Source organism: Heterocephalus glaber, unplaced genomic scaffold (assembly GCF_053883595.1).
Source record: "Heterocephalus glaber isolate CG9 unplaced genomic scaffold, H.glaber_assembly_v1.0 deba00001472, whole genome shotgun sequence".
NCBI classification, from domain to species: Eukaryota; Metazoa; Chordata; class Mammalia; order Rodentia; family Bathyergidae; genus Heterocephalus; species Heterocephalus glaber.
The window spans coordinates 10,152,491-10,173,295 of NW_028258315.1; positions in this window are offsets into that span (position 1 = coordinate 10,152,491).

A 20,805-nucleotide genomic window follows, 5' to 3' on the forward strand; every position below is an offset into this window, starting at 1 on the left:
TTAATCGTCTCTAACCCGCGGCGCTTTGATCTCGGTGCCATTCTGTAGTAGATCGAAAACTTTTCTAACCCCCTGACTCTACCGGGGATTGAACCCCAGGGTCTACCCCTGAGCTACGTCCCCGGCCCTTTTTATGTTTTACTTTGAGATAGGGTCTTGGCTCATGTGCCCAGGCTGGTCTCGAACTTGCGGCCTCCGTCTCAGCCTCTGAAACCCCCGAGAGACTGCAGGTGTGCACCACCGCGGCGGGCTGGAAAGGCCCTCGGACCTTAGACCCTCGGTCAACAAGTTCGAGGCTTGTTTGTAGGTGTGTGTTTTGTTCCTTTTTTGGGCGAGCATCTAAAATAGGTAAATGGCATTTTAAGTCATAAGCGCCACCACTGCACTTTCCCCGACTTTTTGCCCAGGACAGAAACTGGGGCTGTGGAACCTAACTTCGCATCCTGGGCACACGTGGAGGCAACGCCTGCAGCGGCCTGGGCTCCCGGCGGGGGGCGCTGTGATCCTGGGGTGTCTTCCAACCTGGCTGAGTGGGAGGCCGGGCCGGCCCAGAGGGCAAAGCTTCCAGGGCCGGGGCTGGGGCAGGACTCGAGGGGCCCCGCCTCCACTCTGGGCTTTTGTCTCTCTCTCTCTCTTTTTTGGAAGAGGGCAGGAACGCGGAAGCAAAAACTGCTGCGCAGGGTGGGGTGAGAGGGGGACCTCGGAGTTGGGAGGGAAACAGAGCGGGCCTTGGGGGAGAGGACCCTTGGGTCTGCTGGACGCTGGGAGGGGACGAAGGTGGAAGGAGGAGGAATTCGGAGCGGCGGGAGCTGGGATTGGGTCTGGGGTGAGACTATTTGGAGTCCAAAGCTGTCATTTACAACACCCGCTGTGCCATCTCGGCGGTCACCGAACTTGTCTGAAGCTCCGTTTCCTCCTTCGGAAAGTGGATAGTGGGTGAAAAATCAGTAGGGGAGCGTGGGCAGATCGCTTAGCACAACACCTGGCCGATAACCTGGGCTCAAGAGGCTGCCGAGCCTGCTCCCTTGCTTGGGTTCCCGGCGCCCAAGACTGGGTCGATTCAAGATGCTGCCGTTGCTTTGTGCACCCAGTACCGCGGGACTCTGGCCCACTGCACCGCCCCGAACTCCCTCTGCAAAGCCAGGTTGGACGCTTGCTCTCCAGACACCTGCTTCGCTCCTCGGACCCTTTTCCCGTCGGGCCTCCTCTCTGCTCCGCGCCAGCGGACTCGGCCGCCTCGGAGCCCCAGAGCCGGGCGGGCCTGAGCCCACCAGTGCTTTTCCTGACTCTTAGCGCCCAAGAGGCCTCTCCGCCTCCCAAGGCGGGATTGTGGCTTTTATGGCTGGGGGAGGAGGGAGAGCAGCGCGACTCTTGTCACTCCGATGGCTGCTACCACCAAGCTGGGTCCGCAGCCCTCAGGGCCTGGGATTCTGAACCCACGGCAGACTTTTCCTGGGTGCCCTTCAGGGAGGGCCGAGGTGACCTGCTGACAGATCGTAGGGATTCCCAGCCTGCTTGCGGCAGTGTTCCAGCTCTCCAAGGCCTGGTGTCAGACCCGCAGGTGGAGCCCGCTCCCTTCCGGAGACCCTCCTCCCGCCCGCCAGCCCCAAAATTGCAGCAGGAAGCTGATCCCCTCATGAGCCTCCCCTGAAACCTCTAAGATTCTCCCCTGGCGCCTCCGTTTAGAGCTCCGTGAGGGCACAGGAGAGTGGAGACCCCAGACTGAGCCATGGTTAACTGGGAAGTCCGCTCAGGCGGTGGCCTCGGGTTCGCCTTCTCTTTGGGAGTTGGGCATCCCTGAGGGGTGCAGAGCCACATCCGTGGGGCGCCTCTTCCCCTGAGTGGCCTGGGCCATCTTTCCAAGGGTCAGAGCGACCTCAACTCGACTTTGGTTCTTTCTTGGGCCACTCGGAGTAATAAACTGGCCCTTCGGGTCGGAGCCAGGAGGGGAGAAAGCTGAGCTCACACAAGGAGTGTTTTGCATCTCCGGACGAGGCCTTCCCTGGCAGCGATTCCTCCAGGGCCCCAAAGCCTTCTCCACTCTCCAAGGGGATTAAGGCAAAAGGAATGGGATCACCAGTAACCCCAGGAGGAAAAGGCCGAAGCTTTTCACACAGGTGCCCCGGGAGGGTAGGCAACCTGACGTGCATCCGGAGGTTCCGCCCTGGCGCTCCCAGGTGTGCTCTTCCCAGTAGCAGCCAGTCGGAAGAGAAGGCCCTAAGGGGGCAGCGAGGGGGGAGGCTCAGAGCCCGAGAGCGTCCGGAGGCTGCGGGAGCTCGTCACCACTCTGGGCGCCCCTTCCACTGTGGCGGCCTCCCTCAGGGCCCGGTCGGCCCTAGGTGACAGGTGCAGCGGCTTGTCTCTGCCACATGCTGTGCCAGGCGGCCCGCCGAGCACTGGTGCGGAACCACTATCGGAACGAGTTTGCGCTTCTGTTTACAAAGCAATCCTGCCATCAAAAGAGAAACAAAATCACCACTTATCACACCCTGTCATAAAGTAATCTGCCCCTGGGGAAACCCTAGGAGAGAGGTGCGCTGGAGTGTGGGGACGGGGCAGACAGGAGGGAGAGGGGAGAGAGGAAGGGGTTCGCTCCCAATCATCCTGTGGAGCCCCAGCAGGCCACGAAAGAGGCCCAGCAGGCCCCGTGTGACAGGGGAGCCCAGGCACTGTGTGAAGGTGATGCCTTGGCTCCTGGTAATGAGCCCACCTTCAGCCCCCTCACTCTGAGGTTTACTTTCTCAAGAGTCTTTAAAGACGATGCAAAGGCCCACCAGCAAAGATGCAGTAGACTGGCAAAAATGGAACACACACACACACACACACACACACACACCCCTGAGGTCCCCTTGGAAGTCTTGAGGTGCAGACGCATTTTGCTTCTCCAATCCCCTCTTCCTCCTCCCCATGTTCTTGTTCCGGGAGGAGTTCAGGTTTGGGCAACCCCGGGTAGCATCCACCAAGCCTCAGGAAAATGGTTTGGAAATTCTGGAAAGGCAGGTGCCCTAGGAAGTTATCAGCAATTCGGCCCCACTCCAGTAGCCCCGGGGGACCTCCTTCTGAGTCCTGCCTGGTCTAAGGTGAGGACACTTTAGGGAGGGCTCTGGGGTCCTCTGGGTGGCACTGTGCTGCCCTTCAGAAGGGTCTGGAGAAGAAGCCCGTCCCTTCAGAGGCCCGCTAGGAAGCAACTGTCCGCTGTTCTTGCTATCTTGAATCCACTCCCTCACCTGTCCAGTGTTGAGTTTGCACTTGATTGAGAGATTCCAGACACGTGAGAGCCCCAGCTCCCCGCCCCCTCGGCCACACCAGATACCGGAAGCCTGCTCCTGCTGCTCCTGTGGTGTGTGCAGAGTTTGGCCTCAAGGGGGTGGGAGCCAGCATGGGTTTGGGACTCTCAGTCCCCTCCCATCTGACCCTTGAACAATTCCTATCCTCCAGAGACCGCCGGGGCTCCTAGCCGGATGTCCTGAGCCCAGGTGGCTGAAAGGACTACAGATTTACCCAGGTCACGCAGGCAGAATTTTCAGTGTTAAACTATCACCTGAGCTGAGTGTGGTGGTGCTCGCCCACAGTTCCAGCCTCTAAGAGGCTGAGGCAGAAAGATCACAAGTTCAAGGTCAGCCTGAGCAACTTACACTGTCTCAAAATGTTTAAATAATGGAAAAGGGCTAGAGGTGTGTAGTGCAGTGAGTGGCAGAGCACTTGTCTAGGATGCAAGAAGCCTTGGGTTCAATCTGTAGAACTGCAATAAATAAATTTTCATTTATGAAGCCTGGGGAAATTCACTATTTACTTTTCTATTTTTGTGGACCTGGAGTTTACATCTAATGCCTTTACACTGAGATACATTCACAGCCCATTTTTATTTTTTAATACTTTCAAAATTTTGACAGTGTTTTGCTAAATTGCTCAGGCTGGTCTCGAATTTGTGATCCTTCTGCCTCAGGCCTCCCAGAGTGGTGGGATTACAGGAATGAACCACCATGCCTGGCTCATCCTTTATAATCACAATTCCTCTATGACTCGTGAGGCAGTTCACATTATGCTTGTTACCATGTAAAACATCTGTAAGGGGAGGGATTGTACTTTCTAAAGATGCCCAAGGCAGGAGTAGTGGCACAGGTGCATGCCTGTAATCTCAGCTGAGGCAGGAGGCTCATCACGAGTTTGAGGCCAGTCTGGGCTACATAGTGAGTTCAAGGCCAGCCTGAACTACATAGTGAGTACCTGTCTCAAAACACTAAATTAAAAAAAAAAACTAAATAAAGATCTCCAAGAACACAGTAGGAGAAAATCCCTGTTCGTTCTTCTAAATATATCTATCTATCTATCTATCTATCTACCTATCTATCTATCTTGGGACAATGGATGACAATGTGGTTGCTTTCAAACTTTGCTGTCTATTAGATTCACCTGGAGAGTTATAAAATCTCAATGCCCAGCCAGACTTCCTAAACAATCAAATCAGGATTTCTAGAGGGTAGAACCCAAGCATACATATTTCTAAGAGTATCCAACACGATGCTCATGCACGGTCAAAACTGAGCACAGAAATTTGGGACTGTGGTTCTCCAAGTTTGGTCCTGGAACCTGGAGGATCGGCATAGCCTGTGATCTGCTGAAATGGAATGCTGATTCTCTGGTACCTCTGTATCCCCGGCCTGGGATTTCTGGGTGCGGCCAGCGGCCAGGATTTTAACCTGCCCTCCCGACGCTGATGGTGCACTCCAATGTGAGAACCACTTAGGAAAATATGTGTTTCTGTCTGAGGTGGTTTGGGGGTTGACTTTTCAACTCGCAGTTATTCTTGAAAATCCGGAGATCCCAGCTTTAGATTTCCTCCAGGTGTGGAAAGTGCAAACCTCTCAAACTGCGCTGCACGCAAATTAATCTACTTAACAACTCTCACACCTCGCTGCTAAGAAAGAGCCAAGAAGGCCCTGGAAGTTAGTGTCCCCGACATCTCCAGGTGGCCTAGACCGGGCCTGCGGGATAAAGGCTTAGAAATTCATCTAAGAAATAGTCAGCCTCTGGGTCAGAAGAAGTTTATTTGGGGCCGGATGTAATTTTCCTTCACATTTGGGCTCTTTTCTTCTCCGAGGTCCCCCTCTTCTGCCTTTTCGCTTCCCCCTTCCCGACTCCTAGCGCAAGACTTGGCATCTCAGGCTCGCTGGCTCGGCCCGTGCGCCTGGCACCTGTACTCCCAATCGGAAACTCCAAACGCTGCGAATTCTCTGGCCTCCGACCTCCTCCGGTTAAATTAGGGGGAGCGACACTTCCGCGCTCCGCTCCATTCTCCCTGCCTGCTCTCCAGATCTATTGCCCACCAGGTGTGCGCTCCCCTCCAAGGCACAAGTGCTCTAGATCTGCACCTAAAGGCCCGGCTGCTGGGCGGAGCCGTCGAAAGTCCGGGGGCTGCAGCCTGGCGCGAGGCGATCGCAGCTTTACGCGCCGTGCGCGCCCCGGACCACGTCCCCGGGGCCCCGCGCAACTTCTGGCTCTGGGCGGGCGAAACTCGGGGCGGCCGCGTGATCTGAGAGAGAATGTTGCCTGGGTGCCTCTGCCACCCCCCTAGTGGGGCCTGGTCACTACTGGGGGACAAGCGTCTTTGGCTGGAAATGAAGCTCTCTGTGCAAACAGGTGGCGTCGCTTCCGGGCGGCGCAGGGCGGACCCGGGAGCAGGAGGCCCCCCTTACACCCAGGCGGCCGCGCCCACTGTCGGTCGCCCCTCGGGGATCCAGGGCCCCGCAGCGGGCCCTGGCGCCAAATCCCGGCGGGCCAGGCTTTGGCTCATTCTTATTCAGAATTGAGAGGCCTGTGGAGACAGAGAGTCTCGCAAATTGAAGCAAGTCTCCCGAAAGTCTGGGGAGGAAGCCTCAAAACTCTGCCTCCCAGAGCCAGAGCTGTCGCCTGTGCTCTCTCGTCCTGGCTCCCCTTCCGCGGGCGCGTCGGCGGCCTTTGCCCCAGTCCCCTCCGGCAGGTGGGGAGCCAGGTCCTGGGCCGGGGCGGACGCACGGGGCTCTGCTTACTTTCAGTTTGTCTTCTCTGATGAATGAAGGAACAACCTGCAATGCTTCGCCTGCGATTTTCTGCAGGACCTGCCACAGTCTAGGTCTAGAGCACGAGGGCTGATTTCAAAGGTGGAGACACTCTTCCTGCCTTCCAGGGGGACGCACATTCCGATGATGTACTCAGCGCGACGGCAGACCAGAGTCGCTGCTTTGTCACCAGACCTCAGACTTAAAAGAACAAATTTAGGTTGAATAACGGCGCCTCACTACGTTCGCACGCGTGGCTGAAAGATCCGGCGACAGTAAAAGCGCAGCCACAACATGACCTCCACTTACAGTCCCAGATTCAAAAATCTAAGATATGTTATCTTGCGTCCTCTTTTTTTTTTTTTTTTTTTTTTTTTATCTTGAGTCCTTTTTTTTCCCATCCCCTTCGCCTCAAATAAAACAATAATTATCATGGCTCTGAACCCTGGGGAGGTATTGTTGAAAGACATCGTGTGATTTCTGTATTTATTTCAAACTGGCAAGTTACATTGAAAATTTAAGTTGACAATGTAACAAGGCCAGATCAAGTGTATGAGGTTAAAAAAAAAAATTAACAGAGCACACACATCACTTCATCTGTTTCCAAACTAAAAGTGCTCTTTCTCCATCTTACAATGTAAATTGTTTAACCTCTGTAATTAGATAATTTCAGCCATGATGTTGTGAATATAAGAATTATACAATTTTCCTTTGAAGTGTGGTGCTCAGAAGGCTGGGAAGGAAGTATCCTCTCTGCGAGGGGTTGAAAACAAACACTAAAACCTGAGAATTTATACCCATATTTCCCTTTCTGACTTGACTTACTCCTTTGAGAATTACTATTTAAAATAACCAAAGTTATACGACACTGAGTTAACGGTGGTCTTCAGTTTAAATATTTTATTTCTAATTCTGAAAAACTGGTTTTGATTTGTCTTGGGAAGTTTTGAAGGCTGTAGTGTCTAAGACTCTTGGTTGAACAAGAACTCAGTAGCATATGACTGCTTTTAGTTTCTATTTGGAAGTTCTTACATTTTAAAACTACAGCTTGAATAAAATGCTCAAAGAATAAATACTTAAAATTGTTTAAATACAAATGTTTTCCTTTCATTATTACAGCACGCAAGCAACTATTATATAAAATTCAGGTTAAGTACAACATATAAAAATACACATCCAGTTTACATATATTTCTTGTACAAATATTTGTACCAAACCCTCAGGACATTGACATACTTTTGACCACCTTTCTTTCTTTGACTTTTACTACTAGAAAGAGAAATTAACAAGGCAAAACTTCTTCAAATGACGGGATTTCCTTGGTCTTGGCAAGCTCTGCTGTCTCTCAATGCCAGCACTAGATAGAAAAGTCTGATGTGTGATGTTGGAGATTAAACAGTGCCCTGGCTCAAACCTCCCAAAGGACAGGATTTTAGTATGTTTTCCACAGTTTTGTCCTGAGGAAGAAATTGCCAGCATCACAGGATTTTACAGTCCATGGTCACTTGGCTATGTGGTTTGGGGCCCGGAAGTAAGGCAGCACATCATGGCAGGTGTGTGTGGTGGAACAAAGACAAAGAAGATGGGATCCCAATATCCACTGCAAGGCCACACCCCCAGTGACCTAACTTTCTCCCGCTAGGCCCCACCTCCTAAAGGTTCCACTGCTTCTTGATAGTACCACAAGCTGGTAACCAGGCCTTTAGTATATGTCCTGGAGGGACATTTAAGATCTAAATCTTAACAGTGGCCGGGTTGGGGGGGTGCAGGGCCAGATATCCAGGCTGGTAGCTTTCTCCTCATCACAACTGTCCCTGAGTGAATTTGTTCAGGATGCTGTGTGCTGGATTAAGGACTTGATGAAAAAACTTTTTCTATTAAAGCATGTTTGTAAACCTAAGTATCCTATCTGCTCTAATGAAGCAGGAATTAAAAATTTACATTGCAGATGAGAAAAATGCAGCATTGATAGAAATTATCTCCAAAGCATTAGTTCTGGAAAAAACTAGCATAATGGCTCCTCAGTCTGATGTTGACATCTCCCCTTCATGAGCTCAACCTCCACTGAAACCTGTAAGAAAACGAGAAAGTATCAGGGTAGAGTCTGAATATGTCTACACTTACCTGTCTTTAGTGTGTTTTGAATAGTTTGGTAACAGGACTAGTATTTTGTGGTATTCAAGTCCTGGTATAAAGACTCTACTTTTAATACCAGTGTTAGTATTTTAGTACTTAGTATTGCAGTTTCATCTTTTAGTAAATTATTGAAGTTTCTTGGAGTATTCTTTTTAAATCATCAGGTCATAGTAGGAAAACAGGAATAATCACTATTTGATTGGGAGTTCTTAGGGAGTGATAAGAAACTTAACAAAAAGGAGAAAAACATACAAAAAGCAAGGAAATAAGAAATAGAAGTATCTACCCAAAGAGAATGTCTTGTTCACCAATAATCATTCCAGGGCTGGGGATTTAGCTCAGTGGTGCCACGCCTGCCTTGCAAGTGCAAGGTCCTGAGTTTGATACCTGCATGGAAAAAAAAAGAAGAAATCAATAATCATTCCAATAAGGCTGCAGACACAGCTCAGTGGCAAAGCACTTGCCCTGCATGTGTGAGGCCCTAGGTACCATCCCCAGTATTGCAAATAAATTTTTAAAAAGTACAATAAAATGGGTTATGATAACTAAAGGAATTCTTCACCAATAAGTTTGACTATATTTGTTCCAAACTCTGTGACAACAAACCACATTAATTTCTATAAAGACAACATGATAGAAAATTTAAAAATATTCACAAGGGGTTATGCTTCCTACTTATAGGGAATGCTTTTCACAATCTCTTAGCAGAGGCATATTCTGGAAGCAAAATCAAATCATGGTGATTAACACTTTCTCTGATACCCCCAAGCACACATGCATACTAAGTGATCTCAATACCATCAAATAAACCCAAAACAAACAAACAAAACTCAATGTCAAAAGTCCCCTTTCCAAACATTTTGCAAATATATGCGTACTGTATATGTAGCTGGTATGTGAAAAACTACATTTTGTTTTCCTAAACATTTGCTGCCCCCCTGTGTCTCCTTAGAAAACTGAGTGTTGTAGCTAATACTGTTCATTTAGCAATGGCCTATGGCATTCAACAGTCTAGACTCCCCATGAGTGCAATCAGAAAAGCAGGAAGAACTCATGATTACAGAAAGAGCAGGTGTAGCAGTGCACACCTGCAATCCCGCCACTCTGAGAGGCTGAGGAAGGAAAATTGCAAACTCAGGCCCAGCCTGTAGCAAGATTCGGTCTCAAAAATTTTAAGGTCTGGGGCTGTAGCTCAGTGTAAAGGCCCAGTTCAATCTCTGAATTGGAAAAGCAAAGCGAAATAAATAAACAGCTGGGCCAGTGATGTAGCTCAGTGTGCCTTGCAAGTGCAAAGTTCTAAGTTTGATCCCTGGTCCCAAAACAAAACAAAAAATAAACAACAACATCACAAACATTAGAGACAGGGAAAGAGGGAGGGAGGGAGGGCTGGACTTTTGGGTAATCTGCAGTCACTACACAGCAGCTCTGTGACTTGAGCGCTTCATGATTGAAATGTGATTGAAGGCTATTGGCATGAAGAGGGTACAATAGATTTTCTTTAAGGTCTCATCTAGTTGTAATATTTGATCATTCTCAGGGAGGACAGTAAAAGAGGTGGAGGAAAATTCAATTACCCTATTTTTGGCTAAGTTGTCCATTTGGAGGCGTGCCAAAAACTCATGAATGAATTTCCTGTTTCATCATTGGAATCCATGACCTCGGTCCTCTCTCATCTTGACAAACTTGCTTCTCAGTGTCTGAGTAGCTCTGAGCCTAAGTAGACAACAAGGAATTCCTTTTCTTTAATGTCCAAGGATTATGCAGCCTACTGCTTGTGACTTCAAAGTGAGATTCCTCTTCCATGTTTGTGGTGTGTGTCAGTCACAGCTGCCATCTCTGCCTCCTTCGCTGATGACAGAACCCTGGCTTTGTTTAGTTACCAAGCAACCAGGTATCTAAAGAGAGGCTAGGACTCTTCCTCCTCTAAAGGGATGCATCTTGTTTTGTCTAAGAAGTAGACATTCACTAGCTCTTACCCCTCATCACCACTCAGACTTTCTGGGGAGCTCCATGAAAATACTGAGTCACCAGGGCCACCTCCAGACATTCTGATTTGATTGACGTCATTTGACATTTTTTGAAAAATGCACCAAGTGATACTAATGTGCAGCCTAAGGTGTGAGTCTAAGCCAGTGGTGATCATTCTGTTCTTCTTTCTGATTGGTTCAGAAGGAATACAAGATACAATTTTTAGCCAATGAGATACAAGGGAAATCTGACTAGAGGCAAGATTGAATAACAGCCCCAGCCCTTTAAAGGGGTGTTTTTCTTTTTTGTCACTTTTAGCATTTGTTGTCATTTTCATCATAATATAGTGTATCACTTGATACACTATAAAATCCTTTAATGCTTGTGTGTTTTATGCTTTGTAGATGTGATCTATTAACATAATAGATATGTATCTAATGCACAGGATCTCAAATCATACTCATAATGTCATATGTCAGTGCCAGAGAGTTCACAGACCAGCATACTACGATAAAATGTGATCAGTGATCATACCCTTTGTTGCTTGGAGAAACTTGACACCAGCCTTTGGCATTCATATACTCTTCCTGAGCATACAAGTGTGTTAGGAAAACACAGCTCTTGCTATGTGAACTATACACACAGACTTAAACATGTGTGCGTATTTAAGAATGCTATAATTTTTTATTCTGATCACTATCTATTACAACATGAAGTTTAAAAATTCAAAGCCCCAAAGGCAGGAAATGCAATATTTCAGGTTAACCTGGATGGATTTTGAGTTTCCCCATTACCAGGTGGCCAAACATTCATCTGACTAGAAAACAGATTTATAGTGCAGAAAATATTCATGTATCCTTGTCCAAATAATGGACTCGTTAATTGCTTTTTTCTGTGCAACTCATTAGAAACTAATGATGTTTAATGATACTATTACCAAAAATATTTGGAAATATTTGGTGGAGAGGAAGAACACTGATGTATATCCTTAGAGCAAACTGCAGAGTAGCAGTCCTGAAATCACTGTTCTTAAGGTCACAAGAAGAGCAAAGAGACAGGAACTATTTGTGGCCCACTCAACATTCCCATGTTTGTTGATTTGTTTGCTTTATTCCCATAGCCTTGTCACTTCTGCAGTGATTCCCAAAGGCCAGTCTCCCCTTTTGTGCTTTGTCCATTCTTTCTCAAACCTGCATGGTCAGTTTAAATACGGTATCTACCCTTCAAAAAGTGGTGACTGTTACAGGTAGGGCAATGCTCGGCCTTGGGAAATGTTGATGGGTTTTCTGAGGAGCATGCTGCTGCAGTCGGAAGAACTGGACCCTAATGCCAGCTAACCACAAGCTGGGTGGATGTCTTTGAGCAAGTTTCTTCTTGTGTCTGACTTGGATTGCGAAGGTATCATGATTTCTGAGGCTCTTTCCAGTACTAAGAACCTCTTCAGTCAGATCCATCATCCATCAGCGGAGAGCCCCCAACAGCAAGGCCTAGGAACAGTGATTCCAATAATGAAACATGCAACAAAGAACCACAGTCACAAGACTGGAAGATGTCATCGAATGTCATCAGCACCTTCCAGGAACGTAGGTAAGCACTGCAGTACGTAAGCACGTCAATCCTACTTTCAATTCATCACATTTTATTTTATTTTATTTTGGTACCGGGGATCAAACTCAGGTCCTTGCACTTGCGCAGCAGGTGGCGAAACCACTGAGCTAAATCCCTGGCCCTCATCACATTTTATTGGGCAAACCACTTTCACTAATTTGTATCTCACTCTATAGTTCAGCTTATAAAATCCAAATAACTTCCACAGGTGCATGGAGATAATATGCTGCTTCACCCCATTATTGGCTTTGTTGAAGAGAGCTACATAAACACAGGCAAATAATATTCAAGAATATCATTAAAATTATGACATCACCTTAAGGGAACTGAGTCATACAATCCTTGAATGAATTTTGTATAATGATCTTTCTAGCCAAGTTCATTGTTATATTGCTTTTTATTTTTAAATTTATTTTTATCTTTTTTGTTGTGTTATTTTAAAAACAGGATTAATTACAAAATATTATTCATCTTTGAAACATATAATAATACAGCATTTGCATATCTAAGTGCACAAAACTCAGATTAAAAAGTACTTGCAGTTTAGCCAGAGCCATCTGGGCTTGAGAAATCATGAGCAGTCAGCCAGCCCTTCCTTCTGCATGGAAGCAGGGATGGTAAATATCAGCAAGTTTAAAACTGGTCCTACTTTCCGACTTCTCCAGAGAGGTTTGCTTTTTTAATAGTTTATTGCAATCCTTAAGATTTCTCAGTGTTTCATCTTTCAAATTTCTCCAAATCTTTCGTGCAATGGTTTTTGTCTAATTTTTCTTGTTTGCTCTGAGGAGCAGACAGCTGCTGAGACCTCTCCACACTGTGTCTTCTCATCCTTAGTGATTTTCTCCATATGGAGCCAAATGGCAGGGCTCTTCCAGTCCAGAGGGAACACGTCTTCATAACAGTGTCAGGCCCTCTTCTAAGCTTCTAAATCCAGAACTGTGAAAAGAGAACATAAAGATCCCTGCCCTCATGGGCTTTGGATTTTAGAGGAGAGAAAACAGACAATGAATGAAATTAATCAGCAAAATACGTTTTATGTTAGACTATGGTATGGGCTAAAGGGAAACATAAATGCAGAAAGGAAGTCAGGAAGTTAAAAAGTACATTGTTTGCAGTTAAGATAAAGATACCCCCACGGATAAGGTAACATCTGCATCAGCGGAGAAATATTCCAGGCAGGGAAATCGGTATGTGCAAGTGCCCTGAGGCAGAAACATGATGGTTTGGTGTGGCAGGAGTAACGGAAGAGCCTAGGAAGGAATGAAACACACCGAGGCTGGGGACCCGGGTGCCCAGTGAAGGGCTTGTGACCCATTGTACAGACTTTTAAACTTTCTGCTGAATAAGAGCAGATCCTTTGAAGGTATCTGAGCAAGGACCGACATGATCTGGTTCATATTTTAATAGAATCCCCTTGGCTGCTGCGTCACTGGGGGACAAGTGCAGGGACCAGAAGTGTTTAGGGGCTGTAGCAATGACCCTGAGCCTGGTTACGCTCATCAGGAGTCCGGCAGATGACAGAGAAGAGCCCGGGAGGGGAATGGTTGGAGGAGATCCAGCACAGCTTCTGATACTGTTGGGCTGGCTGTGATCACACGGACTGGGTGGTTAAACCACAGAGCTTTACTTCCTTACGGTCGGTCCTGGAGACTGGAAATGCAAGCTGAAGTGTCACTAGGGCTGGTTCCTGGATTGTGCGGAGATAGTGCCTTCCTGTTTCCTCGTACGCCCTGTTCTCTGTGTGTTTGAAGAGAGAGAGAGATAAGAGAGAAAGAGCGAGCTGGGGTCCATTCCTCCTCTTCTTTTTTACGACAGTGCTGAGATTCAAACCCAGGACCTTGCCACAGTAGGCAAGTGCACTACCACCAAACTATGTCCCCAGCTTCCTTCTCTTCTAAGAGCACTGGCTTTACCAGATTAGGACTCCACCCTAAGACCCCATTTAATTTTACCTCCCTAGAGGCTGTCTGCAAATTCATTCAGTTCAGAGGTTGGGCCTTCAATCTACCAATTTGAGGAGGGGACACAATTCAGCCCATAACCAAAGCCCCAGCACTTACTAGCACGAAATACTGTTAATTCACCCCTCAGTGACTCTATTATGCTATTGTCACTTCAGTTGGGTTTATAATTTGGAGACTAACGTATAACAAAAACATAAAATTCTTGTTCAGAAATTAAAAAAAAAATGTTTAACTTGTTAACAAAATCTAACCTTGGAATTTATTATTCGAGAAAAAAGTTGGTGAACACTGCCATCTACTGGAACATTTTTCAAATTTCATTTGTGAGACTTACTGGTCCTTTGTCAAAGAATGTAAGTCCATACTATATCATATCTGTGGCTCTTTCTAATGAGTACAAGGTTGTATGATCTTTATTTGAATTTAATCCTCCAATAAATATTTCAAACATGCACAAAGATTCTATCGTGACAAATTTGATCTCTTCTTCCCTCTGGGATTCAGTCTAAATTTGATAAATTTGTTGTTAACAGGGAGGCCTGCATGGTAAAACAAACAAACTGTGCTTTGGAAATAATTTAAATTCTCATTAGAATTTGTTTTATTTTTATTTCCCCATTATAAAATGTTTGGTCTTCTGGTTCATGCGATCCATGAACGGGACCCAGCTTCCTTTTATCTTGTGGCTCTGCCGCCATTTTATAGTCTAGCCAGGCTGCTTCAGCTCCAGGCATCAAATCTACATTCCAGCTAGCAAAAAGGGGAAAGACTCTTAAGAAGTGTAACGTATATCCTGGCTTCTATTCTGGCATCTAGAGCTTAGTTACATAGTAATGCTATTCATCAAAAGAAAGGCTGAAAGATGTAGGTTTTAACTGGACAGCAATGAGGAGCACCCCAAATCTGGAGTGGTATAATAGAGACAGTGGGCTAATGGATTTGGGGACAGGGAAGTTTTAATCTCTGCCATCGTGTGATAAGGTAACAAATGATATTCGTATGTGCAAGTTTGAAAAAGCTTGTTGTCTTTGGAAAGAAGATCTGGATAGCTGGGAGAAAGGGACAATTTTTCAACAATTTTTCAACTTACCTTTTGTGTTTTTGAATCTTACATTATGGCCAAGTAGTTTCTACAGAAAAAGGAGTACAGTGCAAAAATTAATATTTGAGTTTGAGTTTTTTGTGGTTTTTTTGGGTGCTGGGATTGAACTTGGGACCTTGCACTTGAGAGGCAGGCACCAGAACCACTAAGCTAAATCCCCAGCCCTTGATTTTGAGATTTTATAGCTGGATATGTTTTATTACTAAATGCCCCCCTCACCAGAGTTATTGAGGTATAATTGGGAAACTAAAACTGCATAATTCAAAGTATACAACATCATGTTTTCATCTGTGTCGACTGTGAAGTGAGGACCTGAATCGAGCTAATTAACACACCCGCCCCTCACAGTTACTGATTCTGTGTGTTTGTGTGCACAGTGGGGACATTTAAGAGCTACTCTGTGTAGATAAAGGTTTCTAGGAGGAATAAAGTCCACAATTTATTTCTACTGTTTCTTGGCTGTACATTTGCCGTAACAGAGCAGCTTTTCATCTCAGGGCCGTAGGCTGCCTGTCATTTCCATGAGACCGGAGGTCACCAAGGCATGTCAGAAGAGGGGCAAAAACAAACCGCAGGACGCTACAGGGTGACTTGGGCCACCTCGCAGAGAGCTGCTGCCACCTAGGAAAGGTGGCAGAGCTGAGGAGAGCTCTAGAGGAATAGCCTTTTCATCCAGGTTTGTTTTTGCAGTACTGGAGCATGAACTCAGGAAGACTGAATTACTGTATATCCCCACCATCTCCCCTTCTCTTTAAAAAATTTGAGACAGAGTTTTTGTAAGTTATGATCTCCAGGCTGGGGTTGAACTTACAATCTTCGTGACTCAGCCTCCTGAGTAGTTGAGATTACAAGCATGCACTACCAACCCCTGCTGAGGTGCACATTTTAAAAAATGATGTAGGATTATTAATAAAGATGCAGCTGCTGATGGACAGCAGCCTGGGGAACTTCCATCATCTTCTTTAATTTGTTTCTCGGCACCATTTTATATAAGTAAATATTTGCCCAAAGAGCTGAGAAGGTTGAAACACTTAGATTCCTTCTATGTTGTTCTACTCCATCTAAATGCGTACTGCTTACTTTAATGTCTTCTCAATTTAAAAATGAATCTTGCGAATGCTCTAGCAGGTCTTCATAAAGCTAAACATATACTTACATTACAGCCTGGAAACTGCACTCCTGGGTTATTTCCCCAAGAGAAATGAAAACCCATGTCTCCAGAGAGGCTTTGGAAAACTGTGATAGATTCTTAAGATCCCAAACCCGAAGACAGGTAGCTCATCTGTAGCAACTTCACACAAACAGACTATCAATATATCCAACAATATGATCAATTAAAAAAATACTATGCCAAATGAAAACAGCTTTATCCAAAAGAGCACTTTCAACAAACAAAGAGAAACTAGCAGTATAAATGCAACAAATAATTTTAGCCATTCTGTTAAGACCATGATACACAGTGTATTAACTGTTATCCTGTAATTATTTTGTTAGGAAAATTTGTTCTGTTTTTTCATAGAAGGAAGAAGTATGTGTTTAATATTTTCTTTATTAATAGCTACCTATATTACATTAAAATAAAGCAGTTAAAAATACATTATAAGTCAAAGATCCAGTGTTCACTCAGCACATTTTCAACAAATATTTTATTCATTTAAGAAAAAAAGCATTTTCTTTTTCTGTTTTTGTTTTTAAGACAGTCAGCACTGCATATCTATGGGCTTTGCATCTGGAGATCAAAAATATATGGGGAAAATGTGTTGGTACTGAACGTAAACAGATATTTTTTCTTGTTATCATTCCTTAACACAACAACTATCTCCATAGCACTGACGTGGAATTAGGTATCGTAAGTAATGTAGAGGAGACAAGTATATGGGAGGACGTGTATAGATGATATGCAGATACGTGCCATTTTACAGAAGGGCTTTGAGCATCCATAGACTTTGGTATGGGAGTAGGTCTGGGAGTCAATTCCCCTGAAGATACGGAGGGATCTGGATATAGATCTTCTATACTTGTGTCCATAGTTGTGGTACTGTGCTGTTTATGGAATGATGGCCAGAAAAGGGTGCATGTTCAGTATGGGTGCATTTTTTCCCTGCACACTGTTGTGTGTGCTTGCGTGTGTAGGTGTGTAATCCTACACAACATATATATATATATATATATATATATATATATATTTTTTGGTACTAGGGATCGAACTCGGGTCTTTGCCCTGCCGAGGCAGGCGGCGGAACCGCTGAGCTACATCCCCCGCTCTGGGTGTGTAATTCTAGATCAAGCAAAATTGCTGTATGGACGAATCCATGCTAACAGCAGGAGGGTCCGGAGCAATGGTTGCCTCTGGGAGGCACAGAGGATGCTGCCTGGAAAGAGAACCTTGTAGAACCTTCAGGGGTGATCTTAACAGACTGCATTTTGACAGAGGTTTGCTTAGCACGGCTACCTGGCGTTCCTCACAACCCACCGGGCGGCACACTTAGGAATGGGTGTTTTGCTGCATGTGAATTCCTTCCAGTAAATCAGTAAAACCAACACTGAACTCTGACGACAGAAACCACCTTGACACGCTTTGAAACATCAGAAGAAAATTACTGGTGAGTGATGGAGACAGCCAGACGGGTAAGAGGGGACGCCGGAGAATGGTAACTGCTGGACCTGGTGAGCATGGAAGTACTCACTGAACGGTCCCTTCAACTCTCCGGGATGCTTAAAGCGTTTATAGTGAAAAGCTGTAAAACTGTTGAAGTAAAGCTCCAGTACAGAGCTTGGGCTATGAGCTTATATGTCTCTGTGGGAAGCACTTCAGAAGGCTGGGGCAGCGCGGTGTGAGAGAAGTGTAAGCAGCTAAGAAGATTTTCAGTAGCTTCTGCCCGCACTCCGAGGCAGGGCCACCCCTTCTCAGAGCCCGGTGAGGGCCGCCCTCCCGGTCCGGGCGAGACGCTTCTCCCCGCCTTGGCGCTTGGTTTTGCGCTGTCTCTTCCCACGCATGCGTGGGGCGCTCTCTCCAGCGGCAGAAGGGGGCGCTGAAGGGCAGCGGGCTTGGCCCGCAGCTTCTGCCGGCCCGGGCCTTGGGTGGCTTGGGTGAGGAGGCGGTGCCCGGCCAGCTCAGGAGCCTGGGGGAGGAGGAAGGACAAGCGCGAACGCCCGTCTCCTGGGAGATGCGGGGTGCAGGCAGGCGCCTTGTCTCACCCTAAAATGCTTGGCGAGGCCCGAAACCGACCCTGCTGCCTGGGAAAAGCACCCCTCTGTGCCTTGTCCCGCTAGCTCGGCAGGGATCTCCAGACTTCTTATTTGGAACTCTAAGCCGAGTCCAGGATTCTAGGCCAGGGCTTGGATTCGGAGGAGGACAAAGGTGAATTCCAGGGCGGGGGATAAACTTTCTTTACTGTGGACGCTGAGAGGAGACAGATGGGTCTGTCTGTCTGTCTTTCTGGGGTGGGGTTCTGCGTGGCAGTGGAAGTCAGACCCGGATAATCAGCTTCGTACTTCCAGGAGTAAAGCCAAGATAATTACTCGCGAAAACAAATCCAAAGGGCAATCCTGGAAACAAAACCAATGCCCCTCCAGTGGATGTGGGCGGGGGGCGGGGCGTGGAATGTCAGGTCTTCTTTACGACTAGTTCCTCATCTTCTACATTGGCGACAATCTTTTGCTGCTTAGCAAAAGAATAAAGGAAAGAATCATCAGGTAAAAGGAACAAAATAAAATAAAATAGAAGAGATAGAGGTAAATGGTTAGGAAGAAGGCAAAAGTTAGCCCGGATGTGGCTCTGAGATTTTACTTGGTTTGTTTATTAAAAAATTTCCTCTGCCAGGCTGGGGATGTAGGTAGCTCAGTGGTTCCACCACCTACCTCGCAAGTGCAAGATTCAAAGTTGGATCCCCGGTACAAAAAAAATCATCTGCCAAACTGACTTCAGGGCTCAAGTGCTATGTGCCTGAGGAGTGGGGAAAGCATTTCGGCCCAGGAAAAGTCATTGCCCATCTAGAATCAGCTTTGCCTCAAGTGGAAAACAGACAGGCAAAATAAATCTGCATTCAAGAAAACACATTTATGAATTAGGATATTTTAGGTTGCAAGAATCAGAAACTCCAGGCTTCTCTGGGTGCTGGCTCACCTTCTTGGGAGCAGCAGGGCAGATGGGGCTGATGGAACATGGTAGAGGGCCTCGAGGGTCACGCTTCTGTCCCTCCTCCCCCAGCCCTGTTTCCGCTTCACAGTTGGACTGGTTTCGTTGTCCACCTCCATTTGGCCAACTTTGTTTTCAAATTCAGCCCCAAGGATCATCAGGAAGAGCCATTTGGCTGAAGTCACCTTACATAAATTTTTGTTTGAATCATAATGGAACCCCTTACGCGGTAACCCACTCAAGGAATTATTAACATTATCCACCTTGGTATGCATCAATTAAGATGGATTTCCTGATTCTAAATCAATATTCTAGCAAGATGTCTTGGTTGCAATTATGCTACTCTTTTTTTTTTTTTGGTACCGGGGATCGAACTCGGGTCCTTGCACTTGCACAGGCGGCAAAACTACTGAGCTAAATCCTTGGCTATGCGACTCTTTTGTTGTGCACATTTTCACAAAGATATTTTGATCTCCAGTGATGGAAAAGGCTATTTTTAAACTTAGCGGCATGCTAGAGTTATCCTGAGTTCTTGATTTCAACAGATGTTGTTGATTTTTATTTCAATTTTTTTTCAGTCAAAATTGTTCACTAAAGGAACAGTTTTGTGTTTATTGGTCTGTTCCATTTGGCCAGGCAATATTGTCTTAAACATGATCTGAGACACGTAGCCTGTCATTTTTAAAATTAGTTGAAGTAAAAGCCTACCATTAATTTTATGTAGTTTTATGAAAGTGGTTTATTCCTGAAATCAATGTGTCCTCAAATAGAAGTTTTCTTTTTTCTTTATGGGAATTTTAAGTAATTTTGGTGCCTGAGAATATTCTCTATAAAATACATAACAAGACATAAATAATAATGGTTCAAGTGAAAATAGTTATATTAAAGTAGGCTTTGATTTACAACTGTATGTCATGAGTATCAAAATTTACTATAAGATTTGGTAAAACAACTTCTTAGGAACCTTGTGTACAAGTTAGTGTCTGTATCGGATTGACTAATGGTCAACTTGTAACGCCCAGCTGAACTGAATCAGCATGGTCTGGGCATGGAGGATCCACCTGCCGATTAAGAGAACTGGAGGGGAAGATCTTGGCCTGTTGATTTGCTAGGAGAAGCTTGCTGTGGATGTTTTCCTGATGTGAACTTGGCTGTTCTTGTTGGAGGAGGAGCTCGGGGCCTCGCTGTCACTGGGAACGACTTGCTGTTCTTGTCAGGGGAGCTCTGATCTTCACTGTGAGCATCACTTCTTGTCTCCAATGTGGATCCCTCAGCTGGGTGGCAGAAATCCTTCATCTCAGCAGTGTAGGCTTTCTGGCTTCCACCACTGGCCTTTGGGCCCTCCAGGTGTAGATCCTCAATACAGACAAGCATGAGACATTGCCGTGGGCTCTAGGCCTCTGGCTGGACCTGAGGAGGACATTGCCTCAGACTCTAAGCCTTTACCTAGACTTGTGTGGGAAACTGCTGGGATCCAGGCAGCTGAATCCTTTAGGCCTCTAGAGTGTGATTAATCTCTTGCATTCCTTGCATTTGATTTTTTGGGTAATTATCATAAAATAAATCTTAGAAATTATGTGTCCTGTATTTCATGTATTCCCTTGCCAAATCCTGCTGACCACAACAGTGTTCACACTCACTGCATGCTTTATTAATTATACCTACCCATTCTGTATTTTTTTTTTTTTTTGGTACTAGGGATCGAACTCAGGGCCTTGCACTTTCGAGGCAGGTGGTGGGCAGCTCCACTGAGCTAAATCCTCAGCCCCATACTGTATTATTTGCAATGAATATGCTTAGCTGGGCATGCTAGCATATGCCCTTAATTCCAGCACTCAGAAGGCTGAGGCA